Here is a 22,997-nt window from a genome sequence, read left to right on the forward strand (position 1 = left end):
GAGTGTCCTTGACTCTTAATGTGAGAAAAAGCAATGCCAACTTTTCGACGCCATTATCTTTTGCAAGACTTTCGTAGAACTAACCCTTCCTCCCGAACCGCAAAAACCACGGCTAAGTAAGATGAAGGCTAAAAGCTGCTGGGCTAGACCTTTCCTTCAACTTCACCGCCATCTTCCCTTCAACTCCTCTTTGGGGAACTACTAAAATCCAAGGAGGGAAGACCGCCCCCCTTCTCATCCCTCTTCCCTGAGTCGCCAGTCTGCGCCAGTGAAACCGCACTTGTTTTTGCCAATGTTCTGAAGCTCCGACCTTCTCGCGCCAGCAAGATGAGACATCGTGGTCCCTGGGCCGCCAAGGGAGATACCACCTCGGCCCCCTTGCTTGAGGAGAGTGGGAGGTTGTTTGTGCTTGATACGGACCGCGTGTGGGCGGGGAAGATTCGCACGTGTGGCTGTTGCAGGGACTCCGTTTTGCCCCACAGTGACGTCATTCTCGCCTTCGAATTGTGCAAGTACCACCGTCTTACAGCAAAGGAATGGCGGCAGCATAAACTCCTTTGCATGGTTTCTTATTCGTGACCCAGTGTCTTTCGCCCTGGGGAAATGGATTTTGGGTGACGAAGGCCTGGGGACGCTGGCTGTCCTTGCCTCTCGTCGCCTGCTATTGTGTTCTCACGAGCATCATATCCCAATCTTGTTTGATTTATGATCCGATGTCCAAACTCATTCAGCGTCTAATCTTCCACAAGCTGGGCTGGTTTATAGAGAAAAATTGTGAAACAATTAATTGATCACTCGGAAAAAAATATTTTTCATGGTTCTGCAGCGTTTATAAAAAAATGGACGCATATGCCATCCATAATTTCTTTTGAAGAGCTAACTGCAAATCGCCTCACACTGCGTTAATTTGCACCTTGGCTGCCTCAACGTATTTTCTCGAGCTAACTTCTCCATTCCATACTTATCATCCTGTCGTTTTGCAATCCATGATACCTTCTTCCATGATTCACGGCTTTAGTTAAATAAACCAGGGAGAAAAACGAAATGGCGAGAAGGGCGTTCCATAAATGTCACGCGAATTCAAAATGTACAAAGTTACACGCTAATTTCCGATCAATTTTACCGGATTCCTTGCTCGATTTTTAAAATGCATTTTCTATATTTTTTCTATGGATCCTAGAATCTAACGCTAAATGCTCGATATGGTTTTTAATATATAATCATGCTTTATTATGGCCTCTATTTGTGATGTCTTGTCCCTTCATATTTCTATGGAGAAGTTGAGTCCTTCTGACTTTACCTGAGGATGTTGGTGGTTACCTGAGAGAATAACAGATATTCCTTCCTTCTTGTCGCCCATATTTCCACTCTCAAGGAAGTCATTGCACCTGTCCTGCTCTTCGTTTCTTTATACACCGCTCTCACAACGCCTGAAGTGCCTTCTCTTTCAGCCTCTCTTTGTCATCCCCTTTCCTGAATGCAAGAATCCCATGGAGTGGAATCCTGCAAAATTAGCGCGTCGACGTAATACTTTCCTTGCTTCTCTTCCTTGGACATATCTGGATATTTTTATCAATATTCGAACTTAAAATATAAGGCGAATCAATCCTCTGAAACAGTCATATTTTTTGTTGAAGAATTATTTTAGAAAATTGAGTATCTATCTTTAGTTTTCAGGGTTATTATGATAGACCCTGAGCGTAAGCACACGCAAGTTAAACACGTAACACTTTAGGAAATCAGACGGATTCAGCGGGGGTAATGGGTCGTTTTTAGCTCTCTCATTGAATATTTTTTCGATCGAGAATTTATTTGTAATTTCCATCAAAAAATTCAATTCTGTGTATTTTTCGTCGCTTGAGAGTTATGTTTAGATATGAATGTGCAGAATTTTACTCGTTTTTTTGTGGTATCTCGCAAATTTGCTGTGGGAAATAGATACCATGAAATCCTCTGAATGCTCTTTTGATCAGAAGAAACTTTTCTCTCCAAATACCTTGTGCAAATTAGATTTTTTTACGAGCTCTTCATGTTTAAGAGCCTTACCGACTCATTCTTTGACGAAAGAGGCAGCTTATACAATAGACAATGATGATATAGAAAAGCTTTTTATAAAATGAATCACATAAATGCGTTTTAATTAAATATCTCTCAATCCAGTGACTCGTATCATTGGTCGATCGAGTTCATCGCGTTAAATTCTTGTAATGAATCGTGCTTACCGTAATTCGCCATCGCCCACTTTTAATTCTACGCCCTCGAATACTTCATTATCCAACATTCGGTTTGCTCGCTGAAAGTCCTTGGCGCACTGACTCTCAAGTTCATTAAATCCCATTAGCGCTCGCGGGTTAAAGATTTCCGAGGCGTTAGAGCGTGAAAACTGCACTTCTGTGAGGAGGCGGTGAATTGGAGCGGAGGAACCCGAGAGGGGAGTGGGAGCTCGAGCCAGATTTCTGCTCCCCGCTATCGGGCGATACCTCGGGCGGCGCGCGTACACTACGCGCTGAAAATCGATGCTCTTAGTTTCGCTCGAATTCTCCGTGTGCATTAATTGTCGTAAGGAGAAGGGGTGGGGGAGAGTAAGGAGAGGAAGGAGAGGAAGGGGAAGCAGTGGTAATAGCGCGGAGATAGATTAAATGGGGCGTAAGGCCCCTCCCCCGTTTTCCTTCATAGATATCTGCCGGTTCCGCTCGAAGTCACGAAGATGCAAACTGAGGTCGGGAGTGAACGTGAGACTTACATATACCTACCGTGAATGTCGGTGCACGCAAGCTCATTGCCTACGAAGATAGCACATGTATCCGTTCGTATTCCTGTGTTTATGTGATTTCTATGAACCCTTCGTGAAAGGAAGATAGCAAGTCTTACCAAAGAAACATGCTCGTGAGTAATGGTTTTGATTGAGTTTTCAGCGCCGAGTGATAATTCCGAAAGAATATGATTTTATTTCTGATGCTATGAAATATATATATTTGTTTCACTCAATAAGAAATGGTTCTAACCTTTTCAACTATTTTTTTTTCTTTTTGTGACTTTTTACGTTAATAAAACTAAGTTTATTAACTTGAAATCTTCATGATATAGGCATAGAGCAAACTTTAGACAACATTTGTTTTTATTTCAAATATGATAATTTTCATCTAAGATAACACCGAGGTAGCGTTTTCGTACATAAGATACAGGGAAATATTGACAGGGTTATACTTCACATGCCCTCAAAATGTCAAGATTAAAGTGTATGTTGCAAAGTATAAAACAAATAAATAGTACCTATAAATCCTGATGGAGCGGTAGTATTTTTTCCGTTTAAACCCTATCAATATACCACGCAAAAGTTTTTAGCGATTTCTTTTTACATGTTCCTAAAATTTGTATGAATGATGCAGTAGGTAATATCATTTTTGATCGTATCAGAGCTTGGAAAATCCGCAATTCTGCTATAAATGTTGCTATTTTAAAATTTGATGTTAGATTCATTTCTATATTTACAGACATGTAAAAACATTTGCACCAAATCTTGTTTACTTTAACATAATAGGTGATATGCTGGCCATAGAAATGGAATAAAGTCAATCAATTATCTTACCTTTGTAAGGAGGTGGAAAATTATGTATCAAAATTAACTTATTATTACGCTTACATCTCTTGATTCTCTTAGCTTTTGTGAGGAGGGACTTATGTTAAAGAGGGAGAAAGAGAGATCGATAATTTTGTTTGCTTCAACATAACTGGTGCTATACTATCTAAAACAATTGGGATTAAACAAACCAACAGTTTAAAGCGTTGTCTCCGGATTTATCTGTCGGAATTCTCATATGTAGTAGATAAAGAGAATTATTATAATTATAGAAAATGTAGTTATAAACTACTCTGAACTGGAGTGAGTCTCACAACAGTTATCGGTTATTTTCCGCAAATACTTTTGTTTCATCTCACGACCGGTTTCAGTGCATTTTTTGAAGTATAATTACTCACACCTGAAATAAAAAAATAATTAATATGGGTTGTTTTGGAAATTTCTGTTACTTCTTTTACATTTGACTATGGGTAATTGCCTTATAAAAGGGGGGGGGGGAAAGGAAACATTTTCGATAAAAGATGGAAACGATCGATGAATTAGTGAAAAAGAGATTTTTAAGTCCCAAAAATCATAAAAAATATTTGGAAATTTCTGTTACTTCTTTTACATATGACTATGGGTAATTGCCTTATAAAAGTGGGGGAAAGCAAACATTTGCGATAAAAGATGGTAACGATCGATGAATTAGTGAAAAAGAGATTAACAACAATATAATGGTTATGCTCTTGGAGTATAGTTCATGACCTATACTCCAAGAGCATAAGCATTACATTGTTGTTATAATAAGGAAGGTCAGGAGAAGAAACTTTATTCATTGAAAAAGAGATTTTTAAGTCCCAAAAATTATAAAAAAATATCAGATAGTTATGTGAAAAGTACATGGGAGAAAGTTCAGGACGTGGTAGGACTGTTGCGTTGTGGTGGAGCGAGTGGCGGGGCCTTGAGAATGTGCAGACCCACGTCACCCCAAATCCAGAGTCCCCTCATGCCCCTCGGGAGACCTCTAGGACATTCAAACCGCACGCGTCATGCTAACATTAGGGAAGAGAGCGGGTAGAACACATACACCCGTGTAAGCAAACACGCAACCCAGGCTTTCCTTACTACTTGAGCGCCCCCCTCTTCCCCCCGCTCCTCTTCTGCAGTGTTTAATCCCCATTAAAACCCAAATAAATCTGGGGATTTGCGCGACCCTGGCTTTTGCTTGCGAATGAGGGAGGTGAAATGGTATGGTTATGGTTTCGGTCGGGAGGAGTTCTTAGGCCTTCTCTGGGAACCAGTGGCCGTAATGCTGGGCGGCGGTGAATTCAGTAAGGATGGCAGAAAAGAAGGGACGCCTCGCAGGGCGCTGGGCATTAGCTTCTCCGGCCTGAAACCACATGTCCTCTTGTGACATGTGGTTACTACTCTTATGCTGATTTGTGAGACCACAAAAATGTTTAGAAGAAATATATGGAGTATCGAATGTTTCTTCAGGTTTACGTTGAAGTGGTTTACCCTCCTCTATGTTGAAGACGCTAAGATATATTTCGGGAACCACAGCATTTCGGTAAAAGACCCAATTAGATAGAACGATCTCATATTAATGTTGATGACTATCACGCCTAGTTCATGAATTGCTGAGTTCAGGTGCAATGTGCCTGACGGACACATAAGTATATGAATTAGCACGGTTAACTCTTAGAATGGCTCTGTCGAACACCTTTAAAATTCAAAGGACCATTATTAGTGTTAAAGAACACCTATATGATGTCTTATTTGCTGTGAATATACCCTTTTTCAAACCGTCATATGACCACGGACCGATCCAGCAAACTGCAATTCAACGTGCTCTTTAGGCTATTTAGTACATTAAATTGGACTGTATTATAGCATGTGAATTCTATAAGATCAGGGTTTTTTATTTTACTAATGTATTTATATAATAATGCTTTTTTACTTTTTGGCATTATTTTAACAATCTAAATAATCCGCCTATGATATATCGGCATAAATGCGGAAAGCGAAAGGCTGCATGGAGAATGTCAGAACAAACGGCTGCCATAAGTGCCAAGGGTCTATGCCGTCTAGTAGCACGAAAAAATAAGAAAAACAATCGCACTGCGGATGTCAGATCCATTGCACCCGACGAATTAACAACAGAACAACAGAAAAGTCTGGTTAGTAGCAAAAACAATAGTGGATCACTCTAGAAAAGTGTAAAAAAATAAATTATTGAAGTCCAAAGGTTAGGATACAGATGGAAAAGTTATTGCTACGAATAGATATCTCTCATTAATAGTTAGATTTTCAAAATATATAATTTAACTAGCGATTTGTGAAAAAAAATTGCGATTGATTCATTGCCAAAGCTGTATGATACAATGTCTGGTATGATGATTTGTGGGAATGTGGTGCGCATGGTTATTTTTAGGAAATAGCAGGCGGAGCGAAGTAATACATTTTTATATTTTATCCGATTAAAAAAAATCAGACTATATTCCATGCTATTATATTTTATCTCATTATAATGTTATCATCACTGTGATATCACAATCATTATATCACAGTGATAATATTTTTTTAAAGTCAAATGGTTCCTAAAATAACTATTTGCATGAATAAGGTGCGAGTTCAGAAAATTGACTATACATTATTACTCTGTAATGGTTGCTCATTACCTAAATTTTGGGATCCTATCCAACTTTAGTTGAAAAGGCATAGCATAGACTTAGCTAAACTTTTAGGTAATTTGGAAATGAGGAGCTAGTTTTTTAGCCAAAAATTAATGTGCAAAAACTATCAAGCGTACATTTACTCCTCATTTTCTTTTATGTTGTAGAAAATTACAATAAATTCCTGTTTTTGGTTCTAGTTTCTTAATTCACCTCTCAATGATGCTGCAATCCAGGCATGTAATTGCAATAGCTTTGCCTGTTTAACTATTGTAAAGTGGAAAATTAAGAAATTTTACGTATTTTTGATTACATATCAAATATATTTATAGGATGAACAATTGTTGAAAAAAGTTTATGAACAACAAATTCCACTATGAACAAGCATGAGGTTTTGAAAGAGTTTTTGTTAGTTTCGTGTTTCTCCTAGAGCTAAATTGGTCTTTCTTGGTTGAATAATTTCTCTATTTACGACATGCCTGGCGTTAGAACTGTTTTAATAGCTACTTAGATATTCAATCAATAATTGGCGCGGGAGCTGTAGCAGACCTATGTCACTTCTAAAGCTAAGTCAATATTTTCATTTTCTCTTTTTTTGTAGTCTACTAGTCTATGTTACTTTTTTTTCAATATTTGGACAGTAAAACGCGTTATTTCTCGGAAAACAGCTGGTAACATTCGGACTTTTTTTTACACCTGCCCTACGAAGAGTGTGGTGTATGCTAAATAAAGACGGGCTTATGTTTGAGTGTAAGTTGCTGCATATAACCTGATAGCCTGCAGTAGGCACAATTCTTCTGTTTATATTGGCTTTTTTTAGAAACTTACGGTTACTCGAATGGTATGGTAATTACGTTTCGCAAACTTGGCTTCGAATTCACAATGCCCATATTACCTACGCGTGGCTGTTTTTTTAAATTATCATTCGACTTTGTTTTTCAATATATGACTTCTCGAGTAGTACAATCCTTCTACCTTACGTATTCATAATGTGATCAATTGTTTAAAGTTTTCCATGGTTGAATTTTAGTATCTCAAAATCGTCAAATTTCTCATTACCGTACTTAAACCATGGTTTCACTAGTGAGTCTAGAGTGTGAATTAATTTTTTTATGTAATAAATATCTTTTTTATTTTTAAGATGACGAATCGGTTACTCTTTTACTGTCATTTCATTTGCTGGTGTCTAGGTTTCTGACTGATTTTATGTTTAAGTGTTATTACTTGATTTAAGGGAAAACTATTTTATTTTAGTATGCGTGATTTAATTATTTATGTACGTTTATAATCAAATCTATATACACGATTTTTTTCCCATAACGTATTCTCTTTACGTTGAAATTTTATCTTTTTCATAACTCTTCTTCCATACCAACCGTCATTTATGCATTGTGCTCAATTATCTTATAAAAAGACAGGTAGCGAGTAGAAATTCTCAATTTCTCAATTGCATTTTCCATTACAGACATAGCGAACATTGGATGATTGTACATACCCATTTATTCATATTTGGAAACAGGTAAGTACACTGCCTTCTTCATTAAGATCCTGATGCAGCTGCTTTAATCTTCCGTTTGAATGCTTTTAACTCATTTAATGATTTTCCCCGATAATTTAAGATAATTTTCATTGCTCGATTGACTTAACACAATATTTTACTAATTTTGTTATTGTGAGATACATATTGATTTTTATTCCGACGTTACTCGGTCCTCTTACATGGTCTCATATCAGTTACATGTAAAATGAATCCATACAACTTTGGATCAGTCTATAAAATTCCCCTATACTAATAATCGTTGATCATGAATGGTTAACAGTTGCTCATACTCAGTGAGTTAATACTTACAAATTGTTTCCCATAGATTTGTAATGGTTGTTGGGATATGCTCAAAAGAAATTTTGAGATTTCATGATGCACCCTATGTCTAAACGTTAGATTCAATGAGGGTGGGCCGCAAAAATTAGTTTATTTCTGGATCAAATTTTTTCCCTGTGCCAAATATTTATAGATATTTACAAGGGTGTTCGATCTGAAATCTGTTCAAAATATGATATAAGTACCATTGCCTACAGTCTTTATGTTTCAAATTTCGCGAATATTGTGGTGGAACTTTGAGACAAACATACATGAAAAATTATTTGTAGTATTAACACGGACCTTTTGATACGAAATAATGACTATAACTGTCAGAATTATATTTAAAAAATTAGATTATAGGGATTTTTTGTAATCGCTTGGTGTTGAGGTGCCTGAGAATAGTTAACTAAGTTCTATATCTGGTAACCCTCATGCCACCCACAATGTTTGAGTGGTATGTGTTCCAATCGTCTTAGTCTGCTCTGGGAAACTTCGAATGGGGATGTAAATATGAATCACCTCAGCTAATACATCTAAAAATTGCAGTCAAGTACCAGGAAATGGGAAATAGATTTTTAAGGAAGGCTTTTTTGGAGGAATTCTTTGAAGGATATCTTGTATCATAAGTTTTATTTTGCATAGGATAAATGTATTATCATTTTCACTTTTGGAAGCTGAATTCGCAGGATATTAAATATTATTATTTTCACATATTGTCACAATATTAATATTTAACTGATTGTTTGGACATAAATAATTCCGATAATGAAGCCTAAACAATCGTCTGCCAATATAAAGGCGTAAGTATTGTATTTGATAAGCAAAATCTATTAAATGTATTCCGATTTAAAAAATAATTTCCCCCTTCGGTAGCATACGATATGAGTTTAGTTTGAATATCCTTTGCACGTATTAGCAACCATTCACTCTCTTTAGGGTGTATCTTTCTGAACTCGGTACGAATAAATAATTAACTGTTACTATTACTTGCCCCGCCGTGTAGCTTAACCTGGTTCACCCGATTTATAGAAGCCCTCTATAGACGAAGGGACGTTTAAATGTTTACCCACGGCCACTTCTTTATCGGTAGTACCTAAGACCAGCCCATCGCTCCGGGGTCCAACAACTAACTCTTCCTCCCCAAGCACTTATACCGGCCCGGGAGCGTCCCGCTTGCACCATACTGGGCCATAGAATTCTCTGCCTAAGCCAGTCCCTTCGGGCCATCTGCTCCTGCTTTAATGTCGCGCAGTACCATTTGTGTTACCCATATCGGAGCTCACTCGCTTTACCAGACTTCAACTTCAGATGTCGCCTTGGTGTGTTCAAGGAAAGTTCAAATGGCTACGTCACTATGAATCACCTCGACGAATATGTCACAAAATGACAGGGAGTCTTGTACGAAAACTTATAATTTACGGAGGAAATAAAAGTCCGGTAGTTTACGAAAGAGATGGCTCATTTGATTCCAAACACCTAATGATGCCAGATCAAAGAGAGAGTGCATGCTAAAATCACAACCAAAATAACTTCGTTGATGTGTTATATTTTAGGATTTTTTCTCGTCACAATTCATATAAACTTCCTACATGTTAATGCTATTCTTGAAACATTTAAATTAATTCAAAACACCACATCCAAAAAAATTTCAAAATATCATTATAGGTTCAAGTGATAAGCCATAAAAGATCAGGCTGTGAATGATATTTTACTATATGAGGCTTCTTATAAATAAAGTATTTGCTGTAAAGTTAAATAATTACAATTTTAAGGTTCACTTGTGATGGTTACCAGGTAAGACACGAAAGAGTCACACCCGGTAAGAAGAGTAATGCATATTCAAGCCATACAAGTATTTTACATTACCTAAGCTATGCCTATCAAACATCACAAGTGGACACTACGAAGAGTATTATTATTTAATCCGTTGGGGAAAGTAGCCATGTAGTGAATCCAGAATTAAAAATGTATATATTATTTTATTCACTCCTTAAGGAAATCAGATGTATGAAATTAATAGGAGAATTGCATAAGCAGTTGTTTAACGTATTATTTTTAAGGCTAATTTTTAAGTATATATTTAACCAAATAGCTTAATATTACATTATAAAAATTAAAGCGTGTAGTCAATTTATAGCTATTTGACGTCAAAATTTTTAGATTTTCCCTTAAATGTATCATTTGTATTTTAATGCTACCGGAAAGAGAAGTAAAGTGTAGTCTTTGATCGCACCAATCTTTTCTGTTGTAATCACGAAAAAATGAGCTTTGAGTCTTGGTTAGAGCTTCGATAATATCAGTCGCCATAATCCTATTGCCTTTGGATTGTAATTGGATACGAAGGGAAATTGAAAGAATAGAAAGATGTTTGTGGTGTTGTAGAGCGGGTTGAAGGAATCGAAATGGAAGTCCGGAGTAGGAACTGAAGAAATGGCTCGGCTGGGGATGGTAGTTTGGAGGGTCGGGATTCGCCGAGGCACGTTTTGGAAATCAACACGAAAGAGGCGAGGCCCTGATAAAACCTATAGTGCGAGAGGTCTGGGAGACGAGGAGCTGTATAATGTTGGTTGGAAGGGGAGGGGGAGGCTCTGTTTGGAATCGTATCTCGCCGTCGGAGAGGGAGGGAAGGAGCAAAGGGATTTATTCAAGCGGTGGTTAATATGCCGCACTGGGATTGAGCTGGATTTAAGACTGCGGGTCAGTGAGAGAAGGTCGACCAAGGGGTATCCTCGGGGTCTCTAGGATTTGCTAGGGCATTTACCATGTGTAGGAGGAGAGGGCTGGCTCATATCCAAACATCATGGTTATCTAAGGGAGACATATGGATAGATAAAAAGGATCTGAAGGAAATATGGAAAGACCTAGGTAGAAGAAAATGGTCGTAATTTATGGGCCTTAAAGTAATAATAACACATTTATTTATGTTATTGGACAAGCCGCATGCAAAAGGCTATAATTTGCCGATAAATGAAGCAGTAAAAATACAATATAATTATCATAAAAGCCACCTCAAGTAGGCATTGCTCTCGACCGGCAAGAATTAAATTATGCATACAAGAATTACGCTGACTTATACCGAAATTTACGAAAAATGGAATTCTACTGTAGGAGCTGCAAAAATAATTTCAGCAAAGAATAAATAAACTGGTAGAAATAATAGTAGCCAATACATTTTGGCAAACAATTCATTCAAGTATTTACATTCCATAAATTCTTCAGCATTACTTTCCGTTTTTTTCGAAAAATTCCTTAACACTAGAATGCTGGAGGATGTATTTTTGACTCCGATCACTTGCATGTTATGTGTCAGTAACCACGAAACTCCGGTAAAGAAGTAAAATATTTCATGATTTTTTCCAAATTCAAGGGTTTGATAATATCTCTATGACCAGATGTAGTACCTTCGCCTTTTCTCATCTTAAAACTTTATATTTCATTAAAATACCGTAAAGTGCCGTGTTATTTGGCACCTGTTGAAAGCATTTCTACGTCTGTTTTTAGTGCTAATGTGGACTATATTTGATGGATGTTTGTGTTTTTTAATGAGCATATCGTTTTGAATTAATTAATATTGTTAATTTACTATGTAAATTTATTATTTAATTCTTTTAAATTTATGACACAATTTATTTCATTATGACTCAATTTTTCATGGCATTTTTGCATATGACCAGACTTCAAACTTGCTCATTTTTCCTCAGCAAGACATGTATATGTTTTCGTTGATTCAGCGCCGACAGTAAATGTACCTCTGGTTTTTGTATTTATTGATGCACCCTCGTAGATTACATCTTCCAGCCTTTCCCTAACTATGGGGCCTTTGATTGACGGTTTATGCTTGATAAGGTGGTACTTGAACATATTAGAAAACCTTGCTTGGTGATACTTGAACGTATCACAAGACTTTTCAAGATCATACTTGAACATATCAGACGGTAGACTTTGCATTCAGATAATTATGCAATGCATTTTGGTAAATAACTATGGCAGAAAACAGTATGTTGGGAGACTTTCGCATTATTCTCTTCAGAGAAAAGTCATTCCTTGCTGTCAGATTGTAAATAAACAAATTGTGCTGTTGCAAGACAAATTGATCAAACTTACCGGTAGCTGTGTAGCATAATATTAACCTGGACCTTTCATTGCCATTGTTAAACAGGTATTTCAAATGGTAGCTGGGTGTCCCAAAATACTAGATGTGATATCCATGCATGGTGAATTTGGGCAAAAAAGCTTGTTTGGTATATATAATGTCAGTGAATATTTGATAATAATTTATTTACTATGGCTGGCTATCACATATGGATTATGTTTTAATGTAATTTATGCAGACTTACAAGAGGAAGATCCTAAATTCTCACCAGACAATTATTTCACGTAGTAAACTATGTGTTAAGACCTGAAAGGAACAGATAAAAGCCTAGTTAGAATCGTAAGCAAGGAAAGTGAAAATAGATACTTGAAGTTTTTTTTACTATTTGGTGTTTTAAAGACAGGCATACAAGAGACACTGATGGTTATCATTCATGAAGAGTTTCAATTACAAGAAACGTAAAATAATCAATTTCAACGGTTCAAGTAGTGATTTAGGGTGGCCCTTGATCCTCTATATCCCATTCACGAGTGTAAGGATGTTACGATAGCAATGCTGGTGGCAATGTATTTTTTACGTCCGCTTTTAATTTGTTACTTTGTTTAGTTTTTTAGTGTCATCCTTTTCGCTTAAGAAGAAATATTCTCCATCTACATCATAACACTATATCACCCTACTAAGGTCATTCATTGGTAGTAAAAAATTGCTTCGTCACTAACTTAATCGCATTAAACCTCTCACTTTCACATTATTGCTGATTATTGAGATATAACTGCAGTTTCGGTATTAAAATTTGGTAATTATTGAACTGTTGCAGCATGAAATAATCATGGTCTCCTTGTCCATCATGAACAAAACGTTGCAGCCGGAGACAGATTCTGAATTAAAGGAATAATTAATTCTCATCTCATTCTAACTATAAATACCCAAATTATTCATGTATTTATGATATCGAGTCTCTTTATTATTGCTCCTCCATTGCTATCGACTGGAGTTATTTTGTCCTTCCATTTCGTTGAAACTGTAACGTAATCCGTTATTAGGTTAAAAAATCAGCCTGGAGGGAGAATATAATATTCCTAGTGAATCGGAAAAGACGGAAGGAGCTTTCTTGTTATTATGTCAATTGATTTGAATTCACACTTGCTCATATTTTAGATGCATATTCACATCGATGAATTCATTTTGTTACCCTGTCTTGAGAAAATCTAAGATGATTTAAGGTTTTGATAATGCCTAGATAATAAACAGACATGCTCTCGCAAATATCCTTGCTCTGTAATACTTTGTAATGTAAAGCATAATTGATATAAAATGCAGCATCATCATGAAGGAAAACAAACAAATGTTCAAACATTGGCAAAACCTTAAAACGGCATTCATGACGGCGCTCAAGGACAAACTTACCTTCTTTGAATTTGGTGCACCGGTTTAGCGAACGGTATTTTCCAGTGGCTCACGATTTCGTGAACTGCACCTCCCTGCCAATTTTTCTCCTGGGTGCTTTTTGCTGGAAAGGTGCGAAGTACAACGGGCAAATAGGTTGGCTGGAAAGGGTGGCGGAAACAGGGTTGGTAAATAGAATGGATTTTCTACTCTTCGCCCTACTTTTACTTAATTGGGACAGTCCAGATTCGCATGCTCCGACATGTGTAAACAAGTGTGGTGCGAGTTTGAGAACATTCCCCGCAGTCATTTCCCCCTCCCACCCTCCTCCCCCAAACCCTATCCCTCAACCCTCCCCTTACGGATGGCCGAGAATCGGCGCTGAAATCACAGCCAAGGGGACTGTGTAAAGGAGTACCGTGGAAGCTTGATTTGTGCTACCCCTTCCCTTGCTTTCCAATCGGTTTTCGAAAATATCCACATCGCGGCGATTAGTGCCGAGTGATACACGTATCCTCGATATTTCCAATGGAGTATTTTCGATGGCGAGGGTTGGTTTTAAGAAGTTATGTATTTGAAGTATCATATCATCAAGATCATAAATTTCAATTAACCGCCCTAATCATGGCATATATTTATGATAAAATATAATCTAACAATGGTAATTTCCAAACTTATGTATAAATAACTTCACTACCGAATTTCGAATATTTTCGACTTTCTATGCCATTTTCAAGGGCCACAAAATGACATGGAATGACCTTGAAAATGACTTGAAATGTCGCCACCATAGCCGGTATTGGAGTTTTACATTAAAGTATTAAAATTACGATTTGTAGTATATATATTATATAATATATATGTATCGCATTTCTACCTCTTCAAGCCTGAAACGATTTCATGCATGGTATATATTACCCCAAAATTCGGATCATCCTGCGGCCGCGTCTGTGACGTGAGTGGAGAATTTCGCAAACCCTTAAAAATGTACGGAAAGTGACGTCACATCTTGTGGCCGACTGGTGAATCCTCAATGGTAACATTCGTGTTCACGGCCTTCGGTGCATTTTGCGAGGAAGCTCTCCCCTCCTCAAGCTACTCTCCTCCCATCCTCCCTCCCTATCTCCCATCCCATTGGAAACTACGGCATCAGCCCTCCGCCTCCTTCCCCAACTTCGTGCTGTGCACTCCCTTCCTCATTCCATTAGTCTCTTTAGACCTACCATGCCCCCCTCTCGCCCCAATCGACTGTTTAGTTTGTACTCTCGTGCCTATGTGCACTTGCTATACATTCCCGGCATGTCCCTGCGACGGTGGTCCGCGGTTTTCGTGGCCTGGGCAAGGTCCCTGACCACATCTCCCTCCACGTTCTGAACTTTGCTCCTCGAAAATAAAAATAAAAAAAGGCTCGTATGGTTCTTGTTCTTTTGCTCTTCTTTCTCCTCGGTATATAGCATGCGTCACACCATCCGCGCCTCCTACCCCTGTTTTCCAATCCACCCTCTCCCCCTTGCTGTACCCTCTCAACAAAATGGAACGCAGCCGCGGGGAGCAACGCTGAACAGTAAATATTGGAGCAGCCGCCCCCTTTCCATCGAATGAATGAGCGGGCGAGGGAAATAAAAAAATAAAACAGGATGGAATGCTGGAGAGTGGAGGTTGTTGGACGTGGAGGAGGATCTAATCGTAATCTATCGATTGATAGGACTCCCGTGAGGTGTGCATCCGGCAGTTCAGACCGATAACTGGCAGGACTAGGAATCGAAATGCAGCTCTCTGATACTGCGAACCTTGCATCTAGGTTGTCAGTCGTATTTCCCCTGCATTGAAGGCCACCCATTAGTAATCAGGCTGGTATTTTTTTCTGAAGCGTAATGATTCGGTGCTGAATGAGTCTTGCGTGTTTTCTCTGACTGCACGCGGCCTATATTCGGTTTGTAACTACTTAATACGCCATTAGTGGGATTAACTGCGTCGCCAATATAGATAAAAAATAAGTGGTTGCGTTAATTAACCGAGGTAAATCGTAGATCGATTGAGTTGATGATCCATTAATGTTTTTTTCATTTTTTGCTATTTCGGGGTTTATTGCCTTTTGATATTTTTCAAAGATTAATGATTTTTTTATATTTAACTTTAATTTAAGTCAAGAAATAGCGGCGACCACCCTGTCCCGGGTAAATAATGTATCCTGCAAAAAATATCCGCAAAACCCTTCAAAATGACCCATGTATTCTCATTGATTTCAATAAGGTATTTGGAATCATGAAAAATAGCATTAAAAGTTATGAATACGAGTAATTATATGATTCCAAAAGTGAATCTCGATTTACAGCCGTAAATATAGCTTATTTTCCCGTGAAATTCGGATCTCTCTACCGCCCGAGTCGCTTCTTGAGACTTCTTTTTCACCCATTAAAATGCGCGGTCGTTGATAGTGCATGTAGTGGTCGATTGGAGAATTCTCTATTCATATACTCAAGGTGCTTATAATATAGGCCGAAACAGATATTCTAGTGAGTTTCATCTACTGCTTAGCTGGAAAAAATATCCAAATGCATCGCAAATACGCGAGTGTAAGCTGGAAAATATTACTTCATATAAAAATATGGATTGCTTTTAAAAACTAGTTCTGGAATAGATTCTCGACATTTGTATTTAGAGAAGGATGTTCGTAATGTTCCTCAAAGAAAACCTCAGATAAGACCGAAGTAGGAGTCGAATAAAATTATGGAAGAGCAAATCAGAGCGTTATTCACTGAACTGCAAATAGACTGCCATTGTAATTAATGTAAATTAAAACATCACCTGAGAAAAACTCTCAAATAGGCGTCATTGAGAACATGATTGTTGTAGATTACATTATGAATTTGAACGTTTTATTTAACTATTATTAAAACATTTCTGAATTCCTCTGGATATTTTGGAGGAATATGGCGCGACTTATGACAAATTGAAATGTTCTTGATTGCAATAGCTTTTGAAGTTTTTTTAAGCTATATTTTCTCCTAATACCGTAACTGTGTAGTTCGGCAATTACTTTTCGGAATATGCTTTCATATTTAGTCCTTCATCACCGCGAGAGACACATGTTGTTCGACTGACTCTTCATCTTATCATTCTATCTTCTTTCTTATAAGGGTGAAAATGACTTCGTCTGGTGGTGACGTCTAGTGATGAATGACCTAATACAAAACCATTTCCAACTTCATTTATTGGAATGGATAATATGAAAATAGTATACGAAATGCAGAATTCCATGGGTTACGTGTTTCTCGTATGGTGATTTAAATTTCTCTGACGTGAAAAATGAATGGAGTGCGTAAATAAATCGACCAAAATTTTACATACTTTTTGAATTCTCAATGATTTTAACTTCCTACTTCCTTGCATGCCATGTCATTATTTAATGTTCTTCTTAGATAAACATCCCTCAACCCTCTGCTCAGGTTTCACCATCCGTACTTTCGAGTGAAATTCGGAAATAAAAGACAGTTTTCAAATCACATTTTCTTCTGCGTATTCGGATGTTTTTGATGTTTGTTTTGATGCTTTACGAACAGCAGTCTTCACTTACGAACAAGCAAACGATTTTTTAAATAAATGTTCCATCCAACTTTCTACTCACGAAACTATCTTGCTTTTTCCTCAACTACGGTAGGTACTATGGGAATAGGGAGGGATAAAAATTTATTCATTGCCTCCATTAGTAAATGCTGGATATATAATGTTGCTTTCTAAATTCATGAATATATAATTGCTATTAGCTACAGCTAAGACTATACTTAAATGAAGCATACTGTGACGAACGGGTTTGCGTCTGTTATAAAATAGAGCAAGAAACACCTCAGAGCGGGGGCGACGTAAAAAACGAGTAATTTTGAGGATGCGAAACGTACGGGATAATTGGAAGGGGAGGTTGAGGGTGAAAGACCACACGTATTCCTGGGTTGCGAACACAAGAAATGCATTTATTGACAAAGATCGCAATAATTAAATTTAACATACAAAAATATGGGGAGTAGCACTTGAAAAAAATGTTAGTAGGGCCGGATTGTCAAGGATCAAATACAAAATACAAAGAAACCAAAAATCAACTTGATAACATAAAAGTAAACTTGAAATGAACTGCATTTAAATCTTTTCGCAAGGTTTAAAAAGTCCTCTGCTGCACTTTTGAGATTGAAGATTCACTAATCGTTCCAGCGCTTTCTTGCAATGGGAAAAGAGAGGGATAGGAGGGAGAAACGTTCTCGACGCTGCTTCGACCGGGGACAGTGGTGGGGACACGGTTGATTACTGCACCTTATTCGGGAACACGAGGTGATGACGTGGCCGAGTAGACTTCTCATGCGCTCGTGATGGTTCCTCGTTGCATTTTCCAAGCCGACGACTGGGGAGTTGCCAAGGTGCTTCCTCTCTATCTCCAGTAGCCTGTGGCTCCAATGCTCCACCGCCTCTCTCCAACGTTGGTGGCTCGATCAATCTCGACCGTCCTCTCCACCGTCTATCTCCGATGTTGAGTGGTTCAATGACTCTTCGACCGACTCCTCTCCACCGTCTCTCTCCGATGTTGAGTGGTTCAAAGACTGGCTGTCTCTCCTCGATGTTGAGTGTCCCATCACTGACTGTCTCGTGAGAGGGGAAGGGAGGGGAGGGCAGTGGTTCCACTAGCGCGCTCTGTCGGGTCGCGATTCACCTTGTTTGCGCGGTATTTAAAAAAAAATGCTATTCACACGCACACACGAAACAATTACATTTATACCGAATACACTCAAATAGTAACAAAAAGGAAAGGGTAGGAATTGTGACAAGTGCTACTCTTAAATGATAATTAGCGCTGCCGTTACAATACATAACGTCTTCTGAGAAGAGAGGGATGAAATTCAGGCCATTATTTTTTAACTACACTTTTCAATGAAAATAATTTGAAGAAAGTACTTTGGGTAGCTATTAATGCACGATGCGATATATGAAATATGCGATACATGAATAATACGATTGGCAATATAATACACATTCTGGGAAATAAGTTTCCTCTTTCTTTTAAATTTTTAACAACTTTTATTTATAATTACATGCATTCCATTTTCTAAGCGGGTTAAAAAAAGAGCGCACCTACATTTTTCTTTTCGCCACGACTTCTCTCACAAGCAGTGCACATTACTTTGCACCATGATTTCCGGGAAGGCGAAGCGATTTCTTGGAGTTGGCTTTTCTGTACGAGCGACCCATTGTAATTCTAAGGTTTTGAAAAAAACATTTGTTCATTTGAGTGGTAGGATATGTGACTGAATTCTAATTGCGGATGTTACTTCGATGCTAAAATACAATAAGTTATTTTCGGCGTAAATGGCCAAAAACATGCGATTTCCTTCGATTCATGAGAATATTATTTCCTTCAACACGTGACGTTTGGTAGATTATAGCTTCATTTATGTTTTAAAATCACAATCCATTCATATTTTGGGAACAATAGATTTCCTTTTTTTATTTATTATTCGCGATTTTATTCCAAAAAGAAGTGCAAAAATTTAATTGGATGTTATTTTGATATATGGTTTCAATTTTTCTAGCGTCAGATTAACGATCGTCAGTACATTTTCTTTAGCAATGAAATGTGTGGTAGAACGCACGTAGTGAATTATTTTCTAATTGTGCAACCGAGCTAAAGCTGCAAAAGGTCTTTCTTTGCATAACGTTGATCTGGATAAACTCTCTCGGGGATCCGCACCGGGTTAAATTAATCCGGTGGTAATCCCGAGAATAGTTTACCTACATTATTCGTGGAGACATCTATAACAAATCATATGATATACATCTCAATTTACAATTTTACAAATTAGGTATACATTTCAATTTACAAACAGGTTTATGTTTCTCTTAAAAGTATAGCTTTTCCTCAGATCAGTTCAATTTTTAGGTAATAGGCTATAATTTAAGTCGGTTGAGTACTTTGTGCTTACTCATCAATGCCAGAGAACGGTCATCAAGATATTTAAGACGATCAATATTGTAGTGCAAGGTACGCATATATGTACTATAAAAATTAATATTCTCAGTATCTTCTACAATAACGCTGCAATCTATTATTCTAGCGTGTTATTTCCATACCAATAGGGCAATCAATGAATAGCACTGAAAAATTTATTTTTCTTGAAGTTGAATTAGGAAATAAATATTTTCTGCGTACAAAATGAGGTGTCTCAACAATTACTTCGTAGAGTAACTTGATTTTGCAATTACTATTTGTTTGGATGTCCATTTTAAAAGAGTGGCGAAAATTCGGGGGGCAACTCATAAGTCGTCAGATGGGTTAATAGAAATGTCCGTTAGCCGGGAAGATAGTATCATCGTATTATGGCACACTTTTGAGCTGTGGACCACAGCTTTTGTCCCATATATCATCATTCCCTGTCCACTGGTGAACTTATGTTAAAGGGACATATGACTCACCCTGGACCCTTCTCATACTGTTTTATTTTGTGGTTTATCAGTTATTAAAAACATACGCTACTATCACGGAAATTTAGGGTATGATGAGAAAATTTTTCTTTTCATTTACCTGTATCGAAAATAGAAAAAGTTAGACCCAAACAAGCCTACGTAGTGAAACATTGCCAACATTAAACTGAAGGTTTTATGTCTCACATTTGAAGGTTTTATTAACCCTGAAGAAATTTAAAGATATAAAATATAAGAAAATACGTTAAGGACGTTATCGAAGAAATATATTTTTTATTTCTTTATTGTATAGCTCTTTTCAAAGTTTAATAGTGCTAATTATGAATTTATATCCAATTCTACTATGTAGCAGATTAAATGCAAACATTTTTAACAGTACAAGCAGTGAATATCTGGTATGAATTTAAGACTTTCCCAGTGCTTCAAGAAATAATCTTTGCTTTTATCCATTTTTAAAGGGGGGATAAAAAGTGTGTTATTATTTAGTCCTCGTAAATTCTTCAAAAGCTCCCTCTCTTGTGTGGTCTCAATGAAATTTTCCAAGCACGTACCCCTTTTCCCTGCCTCTCTTGCCCGCGCTAAAATTGCGCTGCCCCGTTATAGCCTCCACCGTCCCCTTTTCCAGTTTAAACTGTTATACATTTTTATGCATACACCCATTCCGTTCTTAGCATACGCTTTCTGTGTCTATTTTTTCTTTACTTCTCGACCCTTGTAAATTGCCTCCACCTCCTACCTTTCTCTCTCAGCGTGAGAGTTTTAATGTCGGCCCTGGGCCTTCAACCGCTGGAGGCTCTCTGGGGAGACTGTGGGGGTGTGCCCTCGCAAGGGGTGGGCTCAGAAGTGGCTGCTCGGCAGCGTGGTGGTGGAAAATCAAGAGTGGAAAAGTTGAATATGGTCAAGCAACTTATACTGCTTATATGGGCTGACTAGTCATCCACATGCGAGTGTGAATTTTTAAGTCAGCAAGGCACCTTGTGCTGTGAAGAAGACCTGGAAATAAAATTCCGATGTGATTACAGGCTTCATACCGGTCATGGAAGTCAGGAAGAAGTCAAAGAAAGTAGTTGATGGACAGGGAAAAACTGCAGAGTAGCAGAGAAAATATGAAAATCGTGGTTCAATAGGATAAGGTGGGCCCTTTGTTGCCGTTTGGAGAGCATTTGCACTTTGTCTGCTTCTGTAGTAGATATAGAATATTTTTCTACCATATACAGAGCATATTTTCCGGATAATGTGCGTTCAGATCAGCTTAGGAAATTTAGACGTACGGTGTAGGAATGATGGCCTGAAAAGATCTATTAGACGTGGCTAATTTTGATTAATTTAATTAGTGGCTAATTATCACAAAATAACAATTATTACTAATAATTAATTACTTCAGGCTTAAATATGTGAAACCATTCTATTTTGGAAAATGATAGAATAAGATTTGTTAGGTTCGCTGATATATTGTCAAAAAAGCCCGATCCTGGTTTAATAACATCGTCAGTTGTATCTTTATATCAAATTATCACAATCTTTCCCGTAAGATAGGTGTCCTTACTGTCACACAGGATTTGATATAAAAGGAGATGCATGCGTGGGCGGTGTCAATTGACGATGTAACTGTGTTATGAAACCAGGGTAGTGCTTTTCCAAATATATCAGAGAACCTAGCAAAGTTTATACTTTAATTTTCCATTATTATTATTACTTAAGTAATGGCCATCATTAGTATTTCCAAAACCAATATCCACTGGTATAATATTTTATTTAAGGGAACCAAATTTATATTATTATTATTATTATCAAGTTTGGCATCAAAATTGTGGTATTTTTTCATAAAATTATGACTTCGCACTATTTGCCTTATTTCAAATACTTGACTTCATATCAATATATAATTTGCTGTATTTTGTCCATCAATTTTTGCGACTTCTTTGCCATGAAATTAAAGCTTTGGAAATAAAAAATTAGCCCTGATAAGTAGCTGATATTCTGGAATATTTAATACGAAAGTTGATGTGAACTCTATATGGATATTATAATAATTTCTATTCCGTAATTGAATATTTTCTTACATTCTGCCGTTCCTCTCTTTCCATGTGTTTCTTATTACTCGCATTCTTGGTCTTTATCGGGTTCTTTCCCTTCAATTTTTCTTTTAATTGTATCTCTCTGTGTTGTTCAATCTTATGATAGGATCAATTCACAAGGGTATTTTTGTGTCATTTGTCATACTTCTGTAGCTTTTATCGCTTATCTTCCTATCCCTATATCACCATTATCATGTATTCTTCCTCCTCCAGCACCGGGTCTCAAATGATTGATTTTCCAGAGAAACATGTAATTCGGCTTGGAAGAGTTGATTTTTTTCAAAGTTTGATATTAAATGAAATTACGTATTTACTTTTTTATTCAAATATGAAAAGAAAATATTTTTGAACTCTATGTGATTGGAACTTTCTATTTCTTTTATCATTTCGCAACCTATGTGGAATGTGCCATATAAATGTAAAATTATTACATGAGAGAAATTGTAAAAAATAAGTGAGAGGTAACGAGTTTATGAATACAGAAACTGTATGCTATCGTCTGGCAGTCTCTTCTCTCACTTTTTGCTGCCAAAATATGACACATTTTCATTCGCACCTTATCCCATTCTTATTTTTAAAATAAGCAAGAATATTTCTCCTGTTTCGTCCTCATTAAATTTTTCGGTGTGATGTTTTTGTGCCTTTTAAAGAACTAACTGGTGTATGATACTTGTTTTCCTTCATCATCACTGAAAGGAATTTTTTTGTACAATGTCTGAGTGACTCGTGTTCTCTTTATGTTCTTTTCATTGTGTGCGCACGGCTTTCTGTAGAGTAGCAGTTTTTGACCGAGAGTGTGTGGTCACATCGATGTTTTATTTGCTCAAACATATTAGCCCACGTGTTCATTCACAATTCCCGAGGGGACTTCTACCTT

This window comes from Ischnura elegans, chromosome 4 (genome assembly GCF_921293095.1).
Source record: "Ischnura elegans chromosome 4, ioIscEleg1.1, whole genome shotgun sequence".
NCBI lineage: Eukaryota > Metazoa > Arthropoda > Insecta > Odonata > Coenagrionidae > Ischnura > Ischnura elegans.